Source organism: Schistocerca cancellata, chromosome 9, assembly GCF_023864275.1.
Source record: "Schistocerca cancellata isolate TAMUIC-IGC-003103 chromosome 9, iqSchCanc2.1, whole genome shotgun sequence".
NCBI lineage: Eukaryota > Metazoa > Arthropoda > Insecta > Orthoptera > Acrididae > Schistocerca > Schistocerca cancellata.
The window spans coordinates 186570785-186585246 of record NC_064634.1 but is presented as its reverse complement, the minus strand read 5'-3'; positions in this window follow the sequence as shown (position 1 = coordinate 186585246).

Below are 14462 nucleotides of genomic sequence, written 5' to 3'. Positions count from 1 at the left end.
AACGTGGCAGGGAAGCTAGAAAATCTGAAAAGAGAAATGCAAAGCCTCAATCTAATTATGGTAGGGGTCAGCGATGTGAAATGGAGGGAGGACAATGATTTCTGGTCAGTTGAGTATAGGGTAATATCAACAGCAGGAGATAATGGTGTCATGGGAATATAATTCGTTATGAACAGGAAGATAGGGCAGACAGTGAGTTACTGTGAACAGTTCATTGATCGGGTTGTTCTTATCAGAATCGATAGCACACCAACATCGACGTCGATAGTTCAGATATACAAGCTGACGTCGAAAGCTGAAGATGAAGAGATAGAGAAAGCGTATGTGGATACTGAAACGGTAACACAGTACGTAAAGGGAGATGGAAATCTAATATTCATGAGGTTCTGGAATGCAACTGTAGGGGAAGGAGTAGAAAAAAATGTTACAGGAGAATGTGAGCTTGGGAGAAAGAATGAAAGAGGAAAAAAAGTAATTGAGTTCTGCAATAAATTTCAGCTAGTAACAGCGAATACTCTGTTCAAAAGCACAAGAGGCGGAGGTATACTCGGATAAGGCCGGGTGATACGGGAAGATTTCAGTTAGATTACATCATAGTGAGACACGGAATCCGAAATCAGATACTGGATTGTAAGGCGTACCCAGAGGCCGATATAGACTCAGATCACAATTTAGTAACGATGAAGAGCAGGCTGAAGTTAAAGAGTTTAATCAGAAAGAGGAAATGCGTAAAGCAGTGGGATACAGAAGTACTAAGGAATTACAAGATACGCTTGAAGTTCTCTAAGACTATAGATACAGCAATAAGGAATAGCTCAATAGGCAGTATAGTTGAACAGGAGTGGACGTCTCCAAAAAGGGCAATCACAGAAGTTGGAAAACATAAGTACAAAGAAGGTAACTGCTAAGAAACTACGGGTAACAGCACAAATACTTCAGCTGATCGATCAGCATATAGGAAAGTCAAAAAAAAAGTCAGGTGAAATTAAAAACAACGGTGGTAACAAAACAGATGATTTACAAGGAACACTGTCTCTTGACGCTTCAGATATTTTGCACTCATTTTAAAATGCAACCGACAAAACAAAACATTCAACTCTCACACTGTTTATCTATACACTGCGCAAAGGCGCATTGATTACAGACTAGAGAACACTACCAGAGATGTCGCTGTGGACGTTGCATTTAAATTTATGGCGTACACATTCTTGTTGTAGGGAAGCAGCATACCCACGCCCTCATTCGAGGACCAGAACCGACTGTACAACACCGCTACAGTGGGAGTCTCCTTTTCAGTTGGGCATACCTTATACAAACTTTTAAGATACGCTATTGATAATTTAATACTATTTTTATAATATTTGCCCTTTTATAATTTTGCATTACGAAATGGATTACGCTTAAGTAGGGGCAATACGGATCTACGCTGGTGTGCAAAACGTGAGGATGGATGTAACTTTGGCATTCTGTACCACTGCCACGTAACAGTGCTCGATGAAACTTGCAACATACGAGGGCTATCCGGAATGTAAGATACGATAGGTTGCGAAATGGAAACCATTGTGAAAATCAAAACTGTTTTATTTGCAATAGTTAGCTATAACTTCCAGCTTCTTATCCCCTTAGTTGCCCATCTGACTTAGACGTTTGTCGTAGCGTTGTACCAACTCTCCAATAAGCTCGTTATCAAAGGCAGCCGCCAGTGCTTTCCGCCAATTCTCTACGCTGGCCTACAGCTCGTTGTCTGTGCCAAAATGCTGTCTTCATAGCCAGCGGTTCACGCGAGCAGAGGTGAAACTCAGAGGGAGACAATTACAGGCCGTATTGTGGGTAATCAAATATTTCCAACTGAAAACGATGCACGAGCATGTTCGTTTCCCCTGCAGAACGCGGCTGAGAATTTTCTTGAAGAAGAAGCTAAACGACAGTTATGTAATGTTGGCTGCATAGCTTCAGCGAAATTTCTCACCTGGCCCTCGTACTTGGCAGATACTATTGTTCTAGGTATCTTTATGTGCCCCTGTGTGCTCAGAAATAAAAAGAACGACGTAACGCGATCGACGGGAATACTAGAGTCACTGTCCAACAGACGTGTGGAAAACTTCATCGGATTTTCACTGTGGTTTCCTTTTCGCTACCGCTCGTTCCTTACTTTCCGAATAACCATCGTACATAGAAATTTAATAAAAGATAACATGGTCCGTAGTAAACAGTTTTCTTTTATTAAATATTTTGAGGCTGCTGATCCACATAGAAGCAACATTTCAATGCATGGAAAGAAATGCTACAGTATAGTAAAGAAAGTAACTGAAAGAAATACGCAATGAACAGAAACGACAATTTTACTCAGAAACAGCTATCACACTCAAGACGCTGCGATGTACGATGGATATTAAGAAAGGTTTTATATGATTCTTAATAGGGTGTGTTATCAAAACGGACTGCAGTGCATGGTCTGCAGCCTACTCCAATGCTGGCCATACCGGTGGTAAGGAGTACTTGTATTACAGCCTTCAGTTCTTCCACCAGCGTGGTTGTCAACTGCTGGATGATTGATTGTGCATGTGTACGTGCCACAATGCGTCTCCCCAACGCATCGCACAGGTGCTCGATGGGATTTAAGTCGGGCGAAGGAGCAGGGCCAGTCCATCCGCCGAATATCCTCTCATTACGACAGCTGCTCTACCTGCGTTGTTAGATGTGGTCGTGCATTGTTATCCGTAAAAATGAGGTCAGTGCTGAATGCACCCCTGACAAAATGCATATGAGGAAGGAGCACAGTGCCACAGTAACTTTGATCACTGAGTATACCATGTTCAAAGATTTGGAGGTCAGTAAGCCGATGCAACATTATGCCTCTCAACACCATAACACGTGGACCACCACAATGATTATGTTCGACGACGTTCCTGTGTGTATTACCTATCCTCATATGGTGAGAGGTGGGACATGGAGTACGCCCGGAAGATTGGGATGACTTCAGTGTAATTACTGTCTTTGAACAAAAGTGCCATTTCTGTTAGTCTCATTGTGTATTTCTTTCAGTTACGTTCTGTACTACAGTGTTGTATGGTCCAAGTCTCATCTAGCTATGTTACTTGCCAGTGACACATAATGCAAAAGTTGTGTTCGTCCTTGAGTATTGCACCTCAGAGTATTTTCCTATCACCGTACACACACACACACACACACACACACACACACACACACTGAAACGGAACTTGTTGTACCGTTCCAATGTTTTATTAAATATCTAGCACGCAGAAATTATTAGCAAGAGTTTCTTGTCTTACAGGTAATACCTCAGCTGGTGTCCAAAAGAAAAGAATGGACTAAACAGTGTTATTTATTGAATTTTTTTCTGTTGTTTACCACGTTTCCCATTTTCCTTTCCTTTGTGCGGCCTGGGCGGTATAAATGAGGGAGTGTGTGAACTAGCAGAAAGCTTTAGGCAGAGATTGCAACACTGCATGAATGGTCGTTCTGTGGTAGGGCAGCACCAACTCCCAAGCGTGAACAATCTGGTGTGTCAAGATTTCGTGAATTTTGCATTCTTTGAGTTACTCCAACTTAGCCACGTGTGCGAACTGGGACCAATGTTAATTGGTAGATGTGCGTGTGTCTTCCCCTTTAAACATTTTGCCTTGCTAAGAATGAAGTTTACTGTGTAACTTGCGGAGTACAGTACTGTTTACCTGGTAATGAGCTCCGATTTTTCCGGCATTAATACTCGTATGATTTTGGCACCACGTGGTAATAGGTAGATGTTCTTGAGTTCCTTTAACCACTTATGCTTTAGAATAATGGTGGTTGCCACGCAACCTTCAGTGAACGATACCGTTTACTAGAGAGATTTCCGATTTTTTTATGGATAATTCTGCTATCATTAACATTCGCGTAACTTGACCGCCACGTGGTACTAGATAAGCGTTCTCCCGCCACTTTACCTTTGCTTTATAATGCTGTTTACCCTGAAACATGCATAGTAAGGTACTATTTATTTGAAAGAGCCCAGATTTTATGTATAGTTTTGATGGCCCTGATAGTTGCATCATTTCCGAGCCACTTGGTACTTAGTAAATGTGCGTGTGTGCCACATTTTATCTAAGTGTGAACAGTAAATGTGTATGAAAATTATTTGCTCCAATTTACGGGTTACGGGTATGTTTAATAGGGAGTGCTGGGTCCTGGAATGTGATAATGTACCTGTGTAGTCTTAACACATAAATGAATCCGAATTGCCAAACAAAATATAGGCAGACAACTTGCTATATCCTTATGAAACACATGTTAGCATACCTGAGCTCTCGATAGCTGGACTTGCTCTGCGTTTCAGTTGTAGTACTTAGTAATAATACCAAAGCAAAGCATGGGTCTAGGCGTGACTGTATGGTTGAATATGTACTTACACTGAAGCTAGGCCAGCACTCCATCCCCCCCTTCCCACAATTGCGCGGTTATAACCCTAGGCTTATTTTGTTAGAGAGACCTTCTTTGAGAGTAAATAGGGCTGATGCCCTTGCAGTGGTATGACTTTGGTTCTTGCTTAGTACTAATGTGTTAACAATTGTCTTGGTATCATTTAGACAATAAATTCCAATCTTTATAGAACTGCCAATAGTTTTTCCTCAAACCTGTCATCAATAATTTAAAGCCATAGTCAAATTTCAAGTAGCTCAAATGCCCCAGTACAGAAAATTAGAAATTAATTAGTCTTCCCTAAGAGATGAGAGACAAATGAATCCCATTAGCTAGTCACATGTTTGATCTAATCAACAAACACTGAAAGATCAGATGCCCCTTAGCAATCTCTGTTTAGGTGCTTTCTGTAGCGGCTTTTATAGACGCGTTATCCGTTGCCTTTATAATTTGGTGGGTTAATTAAACCACCTTGTTGAAGCATTAACACCCCAGTATTAAGTCTCGGGCCTATTGTTTCGTGAACCACACGAATTTTGAGCCAAAGCTACAGAGGGCAGTTTGCATAAGCTCTGGACTCGTTAAGTAACGGCAACCCTCCCACTGGGTAGAGTTCTACTGATACTTAACCCAACACACACCCTGAGGGTTACGTTGCAACACACACAAAATCACCACCACAACCACACTAATATCTGATTTAGCTGTTGTCTTGGTGTTGGGTTCAGCTATTTGTGTAATCTACGTCCAGAATTATGGGATACTTTACTGTTTATGTAAGTCTATTTCTGTTATGATAGTAAGAAACACCTCTTCTATTGTTAAAATTATTGATGCCATAGCTTGAGAACGTAGCAGGCATGTGAGAGTGCTGATCAGTTGTAAGTTGTCGTTACGTTAAGCTCGTTGTAATTATTCCTGAAAGGAAGGTAATTTTTATGTCGAGTTTACTGGCGACCAGCCTATTGAAGATTATTTTAGGTAGATGTAGTCCACTTTTCTGACAAGGGCCAGTTAGTTGCATCTTTTTCTGAAATAGTAAAAAAAATACGATTTTTTTCCCGGAAAGAGTGACGTGCTGAGCTCTGTATACAAGGAAGACTTGAATGGACCTTAAATACTCGATAAACTGTAAACAACATTGACCTGAGAGTTATTTGAATTTTGTATTTCGTATTTTACGGAAATTATATGTAGTTATCGGAACTTAACATTCAGCGAAGTATCGAGTGTTCTTAATGGTTGTTAAACTGTTTTATATGAAACAATCCGCCACAGCGTTACCAAGGAATTTTGGTAGCACTGTCGAAAATATAAACGCGATTTTTGTTGCTAGTGATTGCTGTGTATTGGGCCATGCTGTGGTACTGTTGCTGCTGTTCTCTTGCAGGTCATTTGGAACAGCGTAGTTGGGCGTTGACGAATTACCGTGCAGCCACGAGACTCTCCAACGGGGCAGATGACGATGCGTTATCCGAGTGTTTGAGTGGAGGGCTGCTGCGGTGAGTGGGCGGCGAGCCCTCGCGTCGAGTTCCGGAGTGCTGCCGGGGGCTGAGGTGTGCCGGCAGGCCGGTGATCGATGCCGCCTCCCCCACTGCTCTCTGTGCCAGGTGAGGGCCGGTCCAGCTCCCCTCCTCCCACCTCCGGTCTCTGGTGGCCAGCGCCCGTTTAACAGCACCTTTGGACTCTGTACGATATGATACAACCCATTACGCCAGCAAAACTATGTTATCTGTACGACAAGTTCAGTTACGTTACTATAACAGAAATACAGGGTGCATGGACTCGGGTAGGCGCGCCGGCCCCGGATCGAATCCGCCCGGCGGATGAACGACGACGGTCGGTGTGCCGGCCAGCCTGGATGTGGCTTTTAGGCGGTTTTCCACATCCCCCTAAGTGAATACCGGGCTGGTCCCCACGTCCCGCCTCAGTTACATGGCTCGCAGACATCTAGACACTTTCGCATTATTCCATGGCTTACACTAATCACAGATAGTTGGGGTACACTAATTCCGTCCTGGGGGGGTATGTGGTGGCGACAGGAAGGGCATCCAGCCACCCCTTAAGCTAACATTGCCAAATCCGATTAACCATGCTGACCCCGCGTACCTGTGGGACAATGGCACAAGCGAAAGAAAGATTACAGTTGTAAATGATATGTCAAATGAAAGCGTTAAAACCCCGATATTCATTTATAAACACCCTGTATTTCTATTAGAGTTCCGTATCAGTTATTTAACGTAACTGAACTTGTACAGATAACATAGCTACAATATAGCAGGTCAGCAACTGGAAGCAGTTAATTCTATTAATTATCTGGGAGTAGGCATTAGGAGTGATTTGAAATGGAATTATCATATAAAGTTGATCGTCGGTAAAGCTGATGCCACACTGAGATTCAGTGGAAGAATCCTAAGGAAATGCAATACGAAAACAAAGGAAGTAGGATACAGTACGCTTGTGCGCCCACTGCTTGAATACTGCTCAGCAGTGTGGGATCCGTACCAGATAGGGTTGAAAGAAGAGTTAGAGAAGATCCAACGGAGAGCAGCGCGCTTCGTTACAGGATTATTTAGTAATCGCGAAAGCGTTACGGAGATGATAGATAAACTCCAGTGGAAGACTCTGCAGGAGAGACGCTCAGTAGCTCGGTACGGGCTTTTGTTTCGAGAACATATCTTCACGGAGGAGTCAAGCAGTAGATTGCTCCCCCTACGTATATTTCGCCAAGAGACCATGAGGATAAAATCAGAGAGATTAGAGCCCACACAGAGGCATGCCGACACTCCTTCTTTCCACGAACGATACGAGACTGGAATAGAAGGGAGAACCGATAGAGGTACTCAATGTACCTTCCGCCACATACCGTCTGGTGGCTTGGGGAGTATGAATGTAGATGTAGATGTAGAACTCAAAGAGTTTTACCAAGAATCTTATAAATGTTCAATGTGAGCACCATTTGTCACAAGGCACACATCAAGTCTATAGCCGAGTTCTTCCCAAACGTTGATAAATGTGTCTTCCGTGATTGTAGCAACAGTTGCTTCAATCCGGTTTCTTAATTCAGGGAGGTCTACTGGTAGCGGAGGCACGTACACACGCTCTTCGATGAAGCCCAAAGGAAAAAATCGTATGGTGTAAAGTCGGGTGAACGTGGAGGCCATGCAAAGCAAGCCCTGTCATTGGGCCCCTTGCGGCCTATCCAGCGCTTGGGTACACTGAAGTTCAACCAATCGTGTACTTCGCTATGCCAGTGAGGTGGCGCACCATCTTGCTGGAAAATGAAGTTCTCTGGCTCATCTTCTTCCAACTGAGGGAAAAGCCATTGCTCTAATGTATCAAGGTAAGAAGTGCGAGTTACAGTAGCTTCACCAAAAAAGAAAGTCCCATAAACTTTCCGCCGGGATACGGCACAAAAAACAGTCACTTTAGAGGAATCTCGCTGCATTTGTACCACCTCGTGAGGATTTTTTGAGCCCCAGATGCGCACATTGTGAGTGTTAACATGTCTACTAAGGTAAAAGGTCGATTCATCACTGAAGTCAACATGATCAGAAAATCTTCATCGTCATGAAACAACATTTCGTTTGCGAAGTTGGCACGTACGCGTTTTCTTAAAACTTTCCAAACAGTCGACACAGGAACTCGTAATTCACGACTAGCCTTCCGGACTGATTTCTTTGGCCTACGAGTGAACGACTCTCTCACTCGTTCAACAGTCTGTTCACTAACTCTTGGTCGTCCTGTGCTCTTCCCTTTAGAAAGGCAGCCCATATCTTCAAATTGATGATACCATCTACGAATGTTATTATCACTTGGAGGATCACACCACAACTTCAGCCGGAACGCATGTTGTGCAGTAACTACAGATTCGGTCTTTGAAAACAGCAAAACACAAAACGCTTTCTGTTCACTAGTCGCCATCTTCGCTACTATCGCTGTCTAGGGGATTGCGGCGGAAACATTGCGCACTGGTGCCAAACACAACTGTTCGAGTTGCTCTTTCATCTGAGATATCATTTATAATTGTAAATTTAATGTAATAAATATTATAAAGCGTTAAAGCTCATACATTAATTTATAAACACCCTGTACTACTTGTGGGACTCTAAATTTGTACTTAGATTCTGAAGTACAGTTAATGGGAAGAATAGGAATCGCATTTCTCTTCCCCAGTTAATTCTTTTGAGATTACAATGCGAAAGAAATTGCAACACTTTGAAGGACAAATTCACTTCATTGACAAATAATTTGACAGGTAGTACATCACTTTAGGAGTGTACAGCAACAGATTAAGACCAAATGAAACACACATGTGACAGTATAGGGTTCTCAAACAGCCACATCAATACACAGTACACCCTACTGTGGCAGCAGTGCAGAAGTGTATTCCAAAATAAAAACTATCACAAAGATGCCGAATGGCATCCTGCGACAGGCTGTCCCAAACATCTTGGGCCCTTTATTACAATTTAGAAGGTTCAGGCTCTGGAGAACGAGTACATTTCCGCTTCATCATGTCCCAAACGTGTTCAGATGGTGAGAGGTCTGGTGGTCTTACTGGACAGGTCAGTAACTGTGTTGCAAAGAACACGTTGCGTCACACCAGCCGTATGTAGACGTCCACTTTCCTGGTGAAAAAGCAAATTACCTTTCTGTCGAAAAATGACAGTAGTGCGAGGATAGCAGCCTGTGAAATGTAGTGGGTACTGATTATTTTACCCTGCAGAAAGACCAGAAGTCACCACGAGTTGTAGCTGATGGCCCTCCGCATCATGAAGCCTGGGATGGGACATGTGCAGTAGGCAGTTCACTAGATCTACACCACACACGAGTACGTTCATCACTCGCACGAAGACAGAAGCTGCTCTCGTCGCTGAAGACAACAGAGCTCCTATCCACTCCCCACTGAACCTTTTAACGGCACCGGAGAAATCAGAACAGCTGTTACCATGAGTGACACAAGAGTAGATATCTTACGTGATGCTAAACAACTCAAATCACTTAAGAAAGGCAAGTCTTCCGGTCCAGATTGTATACCAATCAGGTTCTTTTCAGAGTATGCAGACACAATAGCGCCTTTCTTAGCAGTCATATACAACCACTCACTTGCTGAAAGGTCTCTTCCAAAAGACTGGAAAGTAGCACAGGTCACACCAATATTCAAGAAAGGAAATAGGAGTCAACCGTTGAATTACAAACCCATATCACTGACCTCAATTTGCAGCAGGATTTTGGAGCATATACTGTACTCGAACATTATGAATCACCTTGAAGAAAATGTTATTGATACATAACCAACACGGAGTCAGAAAATATCGTTATTGTGCAACACAGCTAGCTCTTTATTCACATGAAGTAATGAGTGCTGTCGACAAGGGATCTCAGATCGATTCCATATTCCTAGATTTCCAGAAGGCTTTTGATACCGTTCCTCACAAGCGACTATTAATCAAATTGCGTGCATACGGAGAATCGTCTCAGTTGTTTGACTGGATTCGTGATTTCCTCTCAGAGAGGTCACAGTTCATAGTGATAGACGGTAGATCATCGAGTAGAAGAGGAGTGATATCTGGCGTTCCGCAAGGTAGTGTCATAGGCCCTCTTCTGTTCCTGATTTACATCAATGATCTAGATGATAATCTGAGCAGCCCCCTTAAATTGTTTGCAGATGATGCTGTGGTTTACCGTCTAGTAAAATCATCAGACGATCGATTCCATTTACAAAAATATCTAGAGAGAATTTCTGTATGGTGCGAAAAGTGGCAATTGGCACTAAACAAAGAAAAGTGCGAGGTCATCCACATGGCTACTAAAAGAAATCCGATAAATTATGGGTATACGATAATTCACACAAATCTAAGGGCTGTCAATTCGACTAAATACCTAGGAATTACAATTATGAGGAACTTAAATTGGAAAGACCACATAGATAATATTGTGGGGAAGGCGAAACAAAGACTGCGCTTTGTTGGCAGAACGCTTAGAAGATGCGATTAACCCACTAAAGAGACAGCCTACATTACACTTGTCGGTCCTCTGCTGGAATACTGCTGCACGGTAAGGGATCCTTACCGGGTAGGTTTGACGAAGGACATCGAACATCGAAAAAGTGCAAAGAAGGGCAGCTCGTTTCGTGTTTTCACGTAATAGGGGTGAGAGTGTCACTGATATGATATACGAGTTTGGGTGTCAGTCACCGAAACAAAGGCGGTTTTCTTTGCGGCGAGATCTATTTACGAAATTTCAATTACCAACTCTCTCTTCCGAATGCAAAAATATTTTGTTGACACCCACCTACTTAGGGTGAAATGATCATCATAATAAAATAAGAGAAATCGGAGCTCGAACGGAAAGATTTAGGTGTTCCTTTTTCCCACGAGCCATTCGAGAGTGGAATAGTAGAGAAGTAGTATGAAAATGGTTCGATGAACCCTCTTCCAGCCACTTAAGTGTGAATTGCAGAGTACCCATGTAGATGTAGATGTAGATGTAGTGTTGCTGTGTCATTGGTAGCCTGGCCGAGGCATACGTGATGGTAATCATGCTGCTAACAGACAGACGGTTCCCACTTGTACCTGATGACACAGTAGCGATCGCTCATCACTGTTCGCGCTATGCGTCGATCTTACGGAGCATCTGTGGAAGTTATTCTACACATTTTAAACTTCGTATGACCTTGGTTTCCCGAGCTCCCTGTCGAATTCATACCACAAGAGTTCAATGGGATTTAAGTCAGGGAACTGACTTAGCCAAATCACATTCTTCAATTCTCCACACTTCTCTTATCTATTGACATGCCATCTCACAATTTAGAATCATGTTCGGGATCATTGTCCTGCTGCAGAATAAACCCACGACCAATAAGTCTCTTGCCAGATGGAATTGCATTGTTGATCAGTTTCCTGTCATAAGTTTCCTTCTTGAATGTCCATTAATTCTCATTAGATTTCAGACTTTGTCACCCATACCATGACCCACTCTCCACCATACTCTGCCATAGGTGTCACGCTCTACTCTTCATACATCCTCCACGAAGTCTACGATCAAACATTCAAGGAAAACTTGTAAATACCTCAAACTTAGATTTATCTCTTAATTACACTTTGGACCATTGCTTCACACTCCAGTTTTTATGTTGCTGTGCCTATAGCAATCTTTTCACCTTATTTCGTTTGCGTAATAAAGATTTTTTTGGCTGCTATGCACACCTTTAAACCTTGTTTACGAAGACGGTGTTGCACTGTTAGAATTTGAAGTAGGTTGCATACTGTTTACTTTCTCGCGATTTAAAGTGTAGTATGAGTCCTCTGACGTTTACTCTGTACACATATGAACTGCTCTTCCCTGTATGAAGTTACTCACGGTCTTCCAGATCGCGAAATACTTGCAATGACACCAGTTTGCTTGAGTTGCTCAATGTATACACCAACGCAGATTGGGCGACCAGCTTTTGTTGCTACTGTCCTACTAGAATACCCTTCCTGGTGCTGAGATACAATTACAGAAGGTTTTTTAACTAAAAATCTCTTCTTTCTGTCCAATTATGAGATAATATGCTATTAACAGGATGAGGTATGCAACCACAGTGCTAGATACACACAGCGTACCGTAAAATAATGTGAAAAAGGTGGCTACACAGATAACTGAAGGAATGAGGCCTATCCGCATAAAACCATCATAGATAAAGGCACGTCAGTGTTGTGGATATTCATCAGCAGCCCCCTCTGCGAAAGACTAGTCCAATATACAACAAAGGCCCTTCGTCTTTACGTCTTTATCATTGTTTCAGTATCTGAGAAATCCTTGTTTCAACCACAAATCGATAGTTGTTATAGTTTAAAGAACACTTTTGATTGGTAGTGTAATAATAGCGTTAATCCGGCGTAGTTCGCTTGGGACATAACAACAGAGTTAATCCTATCTAGGTAACGTAAGAAACAACTTTATTTCCTGTAACATAAACAAACAGTTTGACCTTTGGCCTACGAATGCACCTCAGTCTCACGAAGCCTTTTATGCTGCAACACTGACCACAAAAACGACTGCAGGTCACTGCTGATACCGACAATTGTAATAATGAGTCAAGGTTTTCGTTCAGGGTAGCAAGAGCAGTATAAAATAACGTTTATTTTTTTCTAATTGCGGAATTCTGCAATGGAAATTCCCATATTTCAAAAGACTCACCTTCATCCAACATAGTGAAGCAGTTGAGCACTAGTGTTTCAGAGTTCTCGTGTTTGTAGATCTAACATTCATCTACATCTACATTTATACTCCGCAAGCCACCCAACGGTGTGTGGCGGAGGGCACTTTACGTGCCACTGTCATTATCTCCCTTTCCTGTTCCACTCGCGTATGGTTCGCGGGAAGAACGACTGTCTGAAAGCCTCTATGCGCGCTCTAATCTCTCTAATTTTACATTCGTGATCTCCTCGGGAGGTATAAGTAGGGGGAAGCAATATATTCGATACCTCATCCAGAAACGCACCCTCTCGAAACCTGGCGAGCAAGCTACACCGCGATGCAGAGCGCCTCTCTTGCAGAGTCTGCCACTTGAGTTTGTTAAACATCTCCGTAACGCTATCACGGTTACCAAATAACCCTGTGACGAAACGCGCCGCTCTTCTTTGGATCTTCTCTATCTCCTCCGTCAACCCGATCTGGTACGGATCCCACACTGATGAGCAATACTCAAGTATAGGTCGAACGAGTGTTTTGTAAGCCACCTCCTTTGTTGATGGACTACATTTTCTAAGGACTCTCCCAATGAATCTCAACCTGGTACCCGCCTTACCAACAATTAATTTTATATGATCATTCCACTTCAAATCGTTCCGCACGCATACTCCCAGATATTTTACAGAAGTAACTGCTACCAGTGTTTGTTCCGCTATCATATAATCATACAATAAAGGATCCTTCTTTCTATGTATTCGCAATACATTACATTTGTCTATGTTAAGGGTCAGTTGCCACTCCCTGCACCAAGTGCCTATCCGCTGCAGATCTTCCTGCATTTCGCTACAATTTTCTAATGCTGCAACTTCTCTGTATACTACAGCATCATCCGCGAAAAGCCGCATGGAACTTCCGACACTATCTACTAGGTCATTTATATATATTGTGAAAAGCAATGGTCCCATAACACTCCCCTGTGGCACGCCAGAGGTTACTTTAACGTCTGTAGATGTCTCTCCATTGAGAACAACATGCTGTGTTCTGTTTGCTAAAAACTCTTCAATCCAGCCACACAGCTGGTCTGATATTCCGTAGGCTCTTACTTTGTTTATCAGACGACAGTGCGGAACTGTATCGAACGCCTTCCGGAAGTCAAGGAAAATGGCATCTACCTGGGAGCCTGTATCTAATATTTTCTGGGTTTCATGAACAAATAAAGCGAGTTGGGTTTCACACGATCGCTGTTTCCGGAATCCATGTTGATTCCTACATAGTAGATTCTGAGTTTTGCGTAATTTACCTATGTAATAATCTGCCCATATTAAGTACTTACCTGATACGGTTATCCGATGTCACGTGGCGTCTTACCTCCGACATCAGTATACCAGTATATATCACTGATAATGTTCTGATTGGAGGCTTCGGCTGTTCCTAATAGGTTAGCGGCACGTGAGTCTACTTGAAGCAGTATTGGTGGACTACTTGAGGATTGTGTTACCATCCTTTTTCACAGAAATGTGATTTATGTGTGGAGTACGTTTTGAAGACCTCATCCGAAATCTGGGTGCAGCACTTAGCGAGAGCATTATATTTATATTCATAAATGTCTGTCTTGATCACATATGATATACAGTTCTCAATGGAGGGTTTCGGCTTACTGCCTTCATCACATCTGTTACAAATGAGGAAAATCACTAATGTAACAAAAATATGTTTTCTGAGGGATAAATACGCAGAAAATCTGGGTATGCATAAAATTATGGCTAGCAATCACACATACATTTAAAAGTATTCTGATGCAACTATCATCGTCAAACAACTTGTACTCATTGGTACATAACAAGTGCTGGTAATTTCCTGGT